The sequence below is a fragment of the Oryzias latipes genome, chromosome 19, assembly GCF_053564925.1.
Source record: "Oryzias latipes strain Hd-rR chromosome 19, Olatipes_Hd-rR_3.1".
NCBI lineage: Eukaryota > Metazoa > Chordata > Actinopteri > Beloniformes > Adrianichthyidae > Oryzias > Oryzias latipes.
The window spans coordinates 26,828,258-26,836,611 of record NC_136255.1 but is presented as its reverse complement, the minus strand read 5'-3'; the positions used below and the strand labels follow the sequence as shown (position 1 = coordinate 26,836,611).

General features: G+C 44.5%; 2 long non-coding RNA genes across 2 annotated transcripts; both read left to right on the top strand.

The window, feature by feature from the left end:
• The first annotated feature begins 263 nt into the window (after window positions 1-263).
• LOC111946396 (uncharacterized) lies at window positions 264-6,387 on the top strand. The gene is made up of 3 exons (XR_002872096.2): window positions 264-395; window positions 619-766; window positions 5,368-6,387. It is a non-coding gene; the product is annotated as an uncharacterized LOC111946396 (long non-coding RNA).
• A 780-nt stretch (window positions 6,388-7,167) lies between these two features.
• On the top strand, window positions 7,168-7,799 carry LOC105353794 (uncharacterized). Its single transcript, XR_002872098.2, has 3 exons — window positions 7,168-7,245; window positions 7,467-7,556; window positions 7,688-7,799. It is a non-coding gene; the product is annotated as an uncharacterized LOC105353794 (long non-coding RNA).
• The last annotated feature ends 555 nt before the right edge of the window (window positions 7,800-8,354 follow it).

Genomic DNA, 8,354 nt, shown 5'->3' with positions numbered 1-8,354 from the left:
TAACCCCAAAGGTGTTCAGGTCATTACAGGTGGCTCCAGGAGTCATGGTCTACTTTGGAACTGATGAAAGAGGAACCTCTGGATTTGTTATTGCACAACATAAAACAGTGAGGAGTCTGAGAAAGATTTTGTTTTACTGAGAAAAACAGAAACTGGTTTTAAAGAATGAACCTGATAACTTGACGGTTGTAAAGTGGCTTATGAAAAAACTCAAACTCCGCCCCATTGGCCTCCAACTGTCTCTTAATATGTGATGAAATGTTCTTGGCTGTCACGAGATGAAGGCGTTCCCTACAGACATGGAACAAAGTTCTATGTGAGCCCCGCCCACTTTTAGTCTGATTTAAGGATGAGACTCAGCCTCAACCAGCAGAACTTCAGCTTCAGCTGCTCTGGTGAGTTTTCTTGATGTCCTGCTTTCATTTATTTGATTTTTTGTCATCAAACGTTCTTCTAGAATGTCTCCATTTCTTTCAAATGATGCCGTGGTCTTTGTCCTGTTTTAGTTCTTTAGAAAGTTCTTGGTTTTTGTGTATTTTCTACAGACAAATGTTAGGATCTTGGTGTGTTTTAGGCTATGAGTTGGTTAAGATTGTTGGATTTTCTAATCTTTTTCAGTCTGGTCCTGCTCCAGACCGTCTTCAGAGGAAACAACTTCTCCCAGAAGTAGGGATGAGTACCGTGCCCCGGTATTGAAGCAGCCCCGGGGCCACGTTCTTCAAGACCGCAGTATCGTTAAGATCTGACCTGAACGGTTCTGCTATCAGTACTGGAGAAGTTACTTTTTCTTTTTTGTGTGTCCCACAAGCGTTATCTGCCATATTTAACTCACCAAGTCAGTCAACTTTCCGTTAATCAATAATGATATTAATTTCGGTATTCTCGTTGAAGCGGAGAGCTCTGTCTGTCTATTTGTGTGCACGGGAGGCGGGGCTGTTGTTCAGACAGCACGCGCCGCGCGCGCACACACACAAGACAAGGCAGCGCACACACCGTCAGTGGCGATCTCGTAGGGGACACGTGAGCGCCCTAGACTAAGAACACCCGTTTCTGTGTAAAATTAATGAAGTTTGCATCAAGCAGCCCCGACCATCCTGTCACCTTCCTGCTACGATGACCGCATGTTGCGCTGTTTGTGTAGAACACGCTGGGGCGGCGCGTTCTACACAAAACAAACAGGTAGAGAGGCGGGGCTTAAATTCACCACTTATGATTCCAGACCCGTGAGACACTATCAGCTAATTCCTAATACTAATGACTAATGATAGTTGTCATCCGTAAAATTAATATAATTTATTGGATTAACTGGATTTAAACAAAAATAAATAAATAGAAAGGAGTCTGCATCAAAGTGAATTTGTTTCCATCATCTCACTCAATCCTAACTCTGGTGTTTGACAGACAGAAAAGTCTATTCAAGGTTGTGGAAAATGGACAAAAGATCAAAGGAAACATCACACTCATAAATAATAAAAATAATTAGATTAAATAATTAAATAAATATCCTGTCTGGAACATTCTCATGTATAAAGTAAATTTTGTTTGTCAAAAAACAGTGTTGTTGCATAATGAGGAAATAAAACACTTTAGATTAGATTAGATTAGATTAGATTCAACTTTATTGTCACTGCACATGTAGGTACAAGGCAGCGAAATGCAGTTAGCATCTAACCAGAAGTGCAATAAGCAGTAAGTACAGAATAAAGTTCTATAGTATGTACAATAACTATACAGGTTAGTATTATGGACAGAATTTACAGATATTAATACTATAAGCACGATATACAGATAGGTGTACTATGAATATACTATACAGATGGGCTATGTAAAAGGGTATGAACACTATAGGCAGAACTATGAACATAATTTACAGTATTGCAATGGACAGTAAAGTGCATAGAAAATATTACAATGTGCAGATGGATTATACAGTGTTCCTGGATGAACAGACAGTAGTGCAAGTAATAACAAGTTACTGTTTTTGCTTGTTGTGAATAAATAAATGATTCAGAGTGTTGAAGAGGGGGGAGGAGTCTATGGTGGTGTGTGGGGGGGTGTTTTAGGGGTGTCAGAGGGAAGAGTTCAGCAAGGAGACAGCTTTAGGGAAAAAGCTGTTCCTGAATCTTGTGGTCCTTGTCCGGAGGCTCCTGAAACGCCTCCCGGAGGGGAGGAGGTTAAACAGTCCGTGGTCAGGGTGAGAGGAGCCCTTGAGAATGCTGCGAGCTCGACGTAGACAGCATTTCCTCTGGATGTCCTCAAGAGCAGGAAGTGGTGTCCCTGTGATGCGCTGCGCAGTTTTCACCACCCTCTGCAGTGCCTTGCGGTCAGCCACTGAGCAGTTCCCATACCAGACTGAGATGCAACTCGTTAGGATGCTCTCGATCGCACACCGGTAAAAGTTCACCAGAATGTATGAAGACAGCTGGTTCTTCTTCAGTGTCCCGAGGAAGAAAAGGCGCTGGTGAGCCTTCTTGACCAGGCTGGAGGTGTTTGTGGCCCAGGACAGTTCCTCCGAGATGGTGGTTCCCAGGAACTTGAAGCTGGAAACACGTTCAACAACCATCCCGTTAATGTGGATGGGGTCATGAGTGCTTCCATTCTTCTTCCTGAAGTCCACAATGAGCTCCTTGGTCTTGTTGGTGTTGAGGAGCAGGTTATTGTCAGCGCACCATGTGGCCAGGTGCTGTACCTCTTCCCTGTAGGCAGTCTCATCGTTGTCACTGATGAGGCCAATCACCGTGGTGTCATCTGCAAACTTAATGATGGAGTTGGATCCATGCACGGGCTTGCAGTCGTGGGTGTAAAGGGGGTAGAGGAATATGCTCAGCACACAGCCCTGTGGTACGCCAGTATTAAGTGTGATGGTGGTGGAGTGGGTGTGACCTGACCGAACATGCTGAGGCCTGTTGGTCAGAAAGTCCATAATCCAGTTGCAGAGGGAGGTGTTGATTTCCAGGTCTCAAAGTTTTGTGGTCAGCTTGGAGGGAATGACGGTGTTAAATGCTGAGCTGAAGTCAACAAACAACATCCTAACATATGTGTTGTTATTGTCCAGGTGTGTGAGTGCAGAGTGCAGCACTGTGCATACTGCATCCTCTGTGCTCCTATTTCTGCGGTAGGCAAATTGGTGTGGGTCCAGTGTGGGTGGGAGGCAGTCTTTGAGGTGTGCTAGGACCAGTCGCTCGAAGCACTTCATAATGATGGGTGTGAGTGCCACGGGGCGATAGTCATTCAGGCACGTTGGGGAGGAGTGTTTCGGTACTGGCACAATGGATGTGGACTTAAAACATGTTGGCACAGTTGCCTGGGAGAGGGACAGGTTGAAAATGTCTGTGAAGACCCCTGCAAGCTGCTCTGCACATGCCCTAAGCACATGTCCAGGAATGCCATACGGGCCAGCAGCCTTGCGTGCGTTGGTCCGGCTCAGTGCAGTTTGGACATTTGAGGGGGTGAGTTTAAGGGGTTGGTGGTCTGCTGAGGGTGAGATTTTGGTGGCCGTCCCCTTGCTGTCGCTGTTGAAGCGAGCATAAAAGTCATTTAGCTCGTTAAGGAAGGAGACGTCCATGACTGTTGGTGTGCAGTTGCTTGACTTGTAGTCACTGATGATCTGGATGCCCTGCCACATGCGTCGGGGGTCAGAGTTGGAAAAGTGTTCCTCTACCTTCAGCTTGTAGCAGTACTTGGCCTTTTTGATGCCCCTTTTCAGGTTAGCCCTGGGTTTACTGTAGGCCTGAGCGTCGTCTGACCTGAAGGCAGCGTTGCGGTCTTTCAGCAGGAGTCGAACCTCCTTGTTCATCCATGGCTTCTGATTAGGGTACGTTGTTATCTGTTTTTCTGTTGTTACACTGTCAATGGTGGAGTTGATGTAATCCAGTACAGAGGAGGTGTAGATATCAATGTCCGTGTGAGAGCCACAGGCAGCCTGTGAAGCAAACATGCTCCAGTCAGTGTGTTGAAACCTGTCTTGAAGTACAGTGTCTGCTCCAGTTGGCCACACTTTGATGGTCTTCTCTGATGGCTTCACACGGTTGATGAGGGGTGAATACTTAGGGGTGAGAAACAAAGAAAGGTGATCAGACTGTCCGAGGTGGGTGAGGGGGTTCGCGATGTAAGCTCCATTGATATTTGTATAAACATGATCCAAAGTTTTGTCTCCTCTGGTGTGGCAGGAAACATGCTGGTGAAATTTGGGGAGTACTCTTTTTAATTTGCAGTGATTAAAATCACCCGCAACAATAAAAGCAGCCTCTGGGTGAGCAGTCTGTTGTTTACTAATGGCTGCATGAAGTTCGTTCAAAGCAAGCTTGGCATTAGCATCCGGTGCAATATAGACTGCAGTTATTATGGTGGAAGTGAACTCCCGTGGCAGATAAAAAGGTCTACATTTAACCATGAGAAACTCTAGGTTAGCTGAGCAGTGTTTTCCAACAATGACAGTGTCTGTACACCAAGCTTTGTTGACATAAATGCACAATCCACCACCTCTTGTCTTGCCGGAGTCATCTGCTGTTCTATCTGCCCGGAGCATGTAGCGTCCTGCTAGCTCAATAGCATTGTTGGGTACGTCGTTGTGTAGCCATGTTTCTGTGAAAACCATGACATTGCAGTCCATAAGTCTCTTACTGTGGGTGATGCGGAGTCGTAACTCGTCCATTTTGTTCACCAGTGACCGCACATTAGCGAGGAAGATGCTGGGTAAAGAGAGCCGGAGCGGTGTTAGCTTTAGCTTGGCTCTTACGCCTCCGCGCTTCCCCCGCCTTTGTTTACGATCCCGACGCCGCCTGCGAGCACTTCCGTCCGGCCGGGTAGAGTGCGAAGACTCGGTTGTTCTAGCGATCTCAGGGATGAGTCGAAGATTGGTGATAAAGCTGCTGGTAAAGTCCTCACCGATATCCAAAAGCTCGTGTCGAGTGTATGATGTTAAAGCAAAGCTGTTCAGTACGAACAGACCCGAAATGAGCAGGAATAATACTGCAAAATTGCAAAAACTGGAGAGACGCTGAGCCTCGCGATGCGTTCGCGCCGCCATCTCGGTTCACATCTCGGTTTATGTTCTTAATTTGTTATTTATTTGCTTATTTTTCGTCCTCATAAAGTATCGATAAGAGTACCGTTAAAATACCGGATCGATAAGCAGTATCGATAAGAGTAGTAGTAACGTTAAAATCTTAACGATACCCATCCCTACCCAGAAGTCTAAGGGAAGAAACTTTTGCTCCTTCTGCAACAAGCTCAGGTTTGTCAAATGGATCAAGTTTGAAAAAGTCATTTGGTTCTGCTGTGTTTTTATGATGAACAAAGCAAAATATCTGCTTCTTTATCTTCATTAACTGTCATTCTAAAAAATACATTTTTTTCTTATTTTAGACGTTTAGCTTCAAGTCAACGACAACATGCCGTACGTAGCACCGGTTGAAGTTGTTGGTGGACAAGGAGGAGCCCCGTTCAGTTTTGACGGTGCACAAAATGGAGCTGTGCTTTAACGTCTGGATGTGTGGGCCGGACCAACCCAAGTGACATGTATAAAGGTCCAGATGTCTGACGGCAATGAAAGGATGTTTGGGAGAGCCGGTGATAATCGTTTCTCTTTCATGTTTGAGGATGGAGAAAAATTTTCCTCTCTGACTCTTTGGCCCAACAATGCTGGAAATCGTTTGGGTGGCATTAAATTCACAACATCCAAGAACCGAAGTTTTGAGGCTTTTATGACGAGTGGAAAGCCTTCAATACCGCCGACAAAAGTAGATGTTGGCTCTGGAATGTGTTTTGGAGTTCAGGGCAGGTCAGGATATGAAATTGATGCATTTGGGTTCATGTTCATCAAAGTTTCTTAGTGAACCGGTTCTGGAGGGCTAGATGGTGAAACAACAACCTGTGTGGGTTCAGCTTCTTGATGAGGATAGAAATCAATGTGTTTGACAGAAATGATTTCACCTTCTAGCCTCCAGACAAAGACAACAGCTAATGATATCTGCTGTCATGAAAAGGGTTTGGTTCTTTGAAACAATCAGATGACATCTTTGAACAGATGTGTTCATGCTGCATCTGTGGCTGATGGGGACAATCACCTCTTTGATGGTTTCTCTTTGATTTCTTCATCTGGTTTGTGTTTTTTTCTTGGACTTTTACTGCAGTTTTCTGAATGTTTCCATCAGATTTTTGAATTTGCTGTCATTTTTCCTGCTGTACTGAGAAACTCCTGATGATTTTCCTGTTATTGTCACTGGAATCCAATGTTTCTGTTGTCCTCATCATCTCTTCTGGAAATGGCATTCTATCAGTAAATCTTGTTGGTGTGGACGCTGGAAAAAGCCCTTCAGTTCATGTCAAATCACTGTTTGTGCTCATCTAGTCTGTATGATTTGGAAAATAAAAACCTCAACCAAATCAGGAGTGCTATGAATTCTTAGACTGAACACAAATACATGTTGAAACATTTCTACCAGTTTGTGAGCATCCCTAAAGATGTAGGGGGTTAAGCCCCTCCCACAAGGAAGGTGACGGCAACACCAATGTCACGTCTGGATGATGCAGATGCCGACCAATCACAAGAGACGGCAGCTCAACAGCTCCAGAACAATAAGGAGGTCAACAGAGATGTCTTTCAAGAAAAGACAACCACGCACACACACACACACACACACACACACACACACACACAAACAACAAACACACACACACACACACAAACAACAAACACACACGGGTTGGTTTTTCCACCATTCTGGAGTTGCTGAAGGTGCAAGGCAGCTGTCTGGTGGGGGCTTACTGTTCAGCCCCCGCTCAACCCCGTGGACTTTAATGCCCATGGGGGGAACAACAGTGGCGCCCAGAAGGACGTGATGTGAACGGCCTCCCTGCTCTGAACCGAAGCTGCGTTCTCTTGTCTGGTCCGTGAACAGACACCATGTTTGACCCCAAAGGTGTTCAGGTCATTACACGTGGCTCCAGGAGTCATGGTCTACTTTGGAACTGATGAAAGAGGAACCTCTGGATTTGTTATTGCACAACATAAGACAGTGAGGAGTCTGAGAAAGATTTAGATTTACTGGGAAAAACAGAAACTGGTTTTAAAGAACGGACCTGATATCTTGACGGTTGTAAAGAAACAAACAAAAAAAACTCAATCTCTGTAGGCGTTCTTCACACATGGAACAAAGTTCTCTGTGAGCCCCGCCCACTTTGAGTCTGATTTAAGGATGAGACTCAGCCTCAACCAGCAGAACTTCAGCTTCAGCTGCTCTGGTGAGTTTTCTTGATGTCCTGCTTTCATTCATTTGATTTTTTCATCAAACGTTCTTCTAGAATGTCTCCATTTCTTTCAAATGATGCTGTGGTCTTTGTCTTGCTTTAGTTCTTTAGAAAGTTCTTGGTTTTTGTGTATTTTCTACAGACAAATGTTAGGATCTTGGTGTGTTTTAGGCTAGGAGTTGGTTAAGATTGTTGGATTTTCAAATCTTCTTCAGTCTGGTCCTGCTCCAGACCGTCTTCAGAGGAAACAACTTCTCCCAGAAGTCTGAGGGAAGAAACTTTTCCTCCTTTTGCAACAAGCTCAGGTTTGTCAAATGGATCAAGTTTGAAAAAGTCATTTGGTTCTGCTGTGTTTTTATGATGAACAAAGCAAAATATCTGCTTCTTTATCTTCATTAACTGTCTTTCTAAGAAAGGCTTTTTTTTTCTATTTTAGACGTTTGGCTTCAAGTCAACAACAACATGTCATACCTAGCACCAGTTATCACTGTTGGTGGAGAAGGAGGACTCCCATTCAGTTTTATTGGTGCAGAAACTGGAGCTCTGCTTAAAAAGCTGGATGTGTGGGTCGGACCAAACCAAGTGAGATGTATAACGCTCCAGATGTCTGACGGTGCTCAAAAGACATATGGGACCGTAAAGAAAAGCGGGGATAAAATGGTGTCTTTCACTTTTGAGAATGGAGACTATTTTTCCTCTCTCACTCTTTGGCCCAACAATGCTGGAGATCACCTGGGTGCCATTAAATTTGAAACAACGAAAGGTCGAATTTCTAAGGCCTGTATGACAAGTGGAGAGCCTACAAGGTCACCAACACCAGTAGATGTTGGCTCTGGAATGTGTTTTGGAGTTCAGGGCAGGTCAGGATCTGAAATTGATGCACTTGGGTTCATGTTCATCAAAGTTTCTTAGTGAACCGGTTCTAGAGGGCTAGATGGTGAAACAACAACCTGTGTGGGTTCAGCTTCTTGATGAGAACAGAAATAAATGTGTTTGACAGAAATGATTTCACCTTCTAGCCTCCAGACAAAGACAACAGCTAATGATATCTGCTGTCATGAAAAGGGTTTGGTTCTTTGAAACAATCAGATGACATCTTTGAA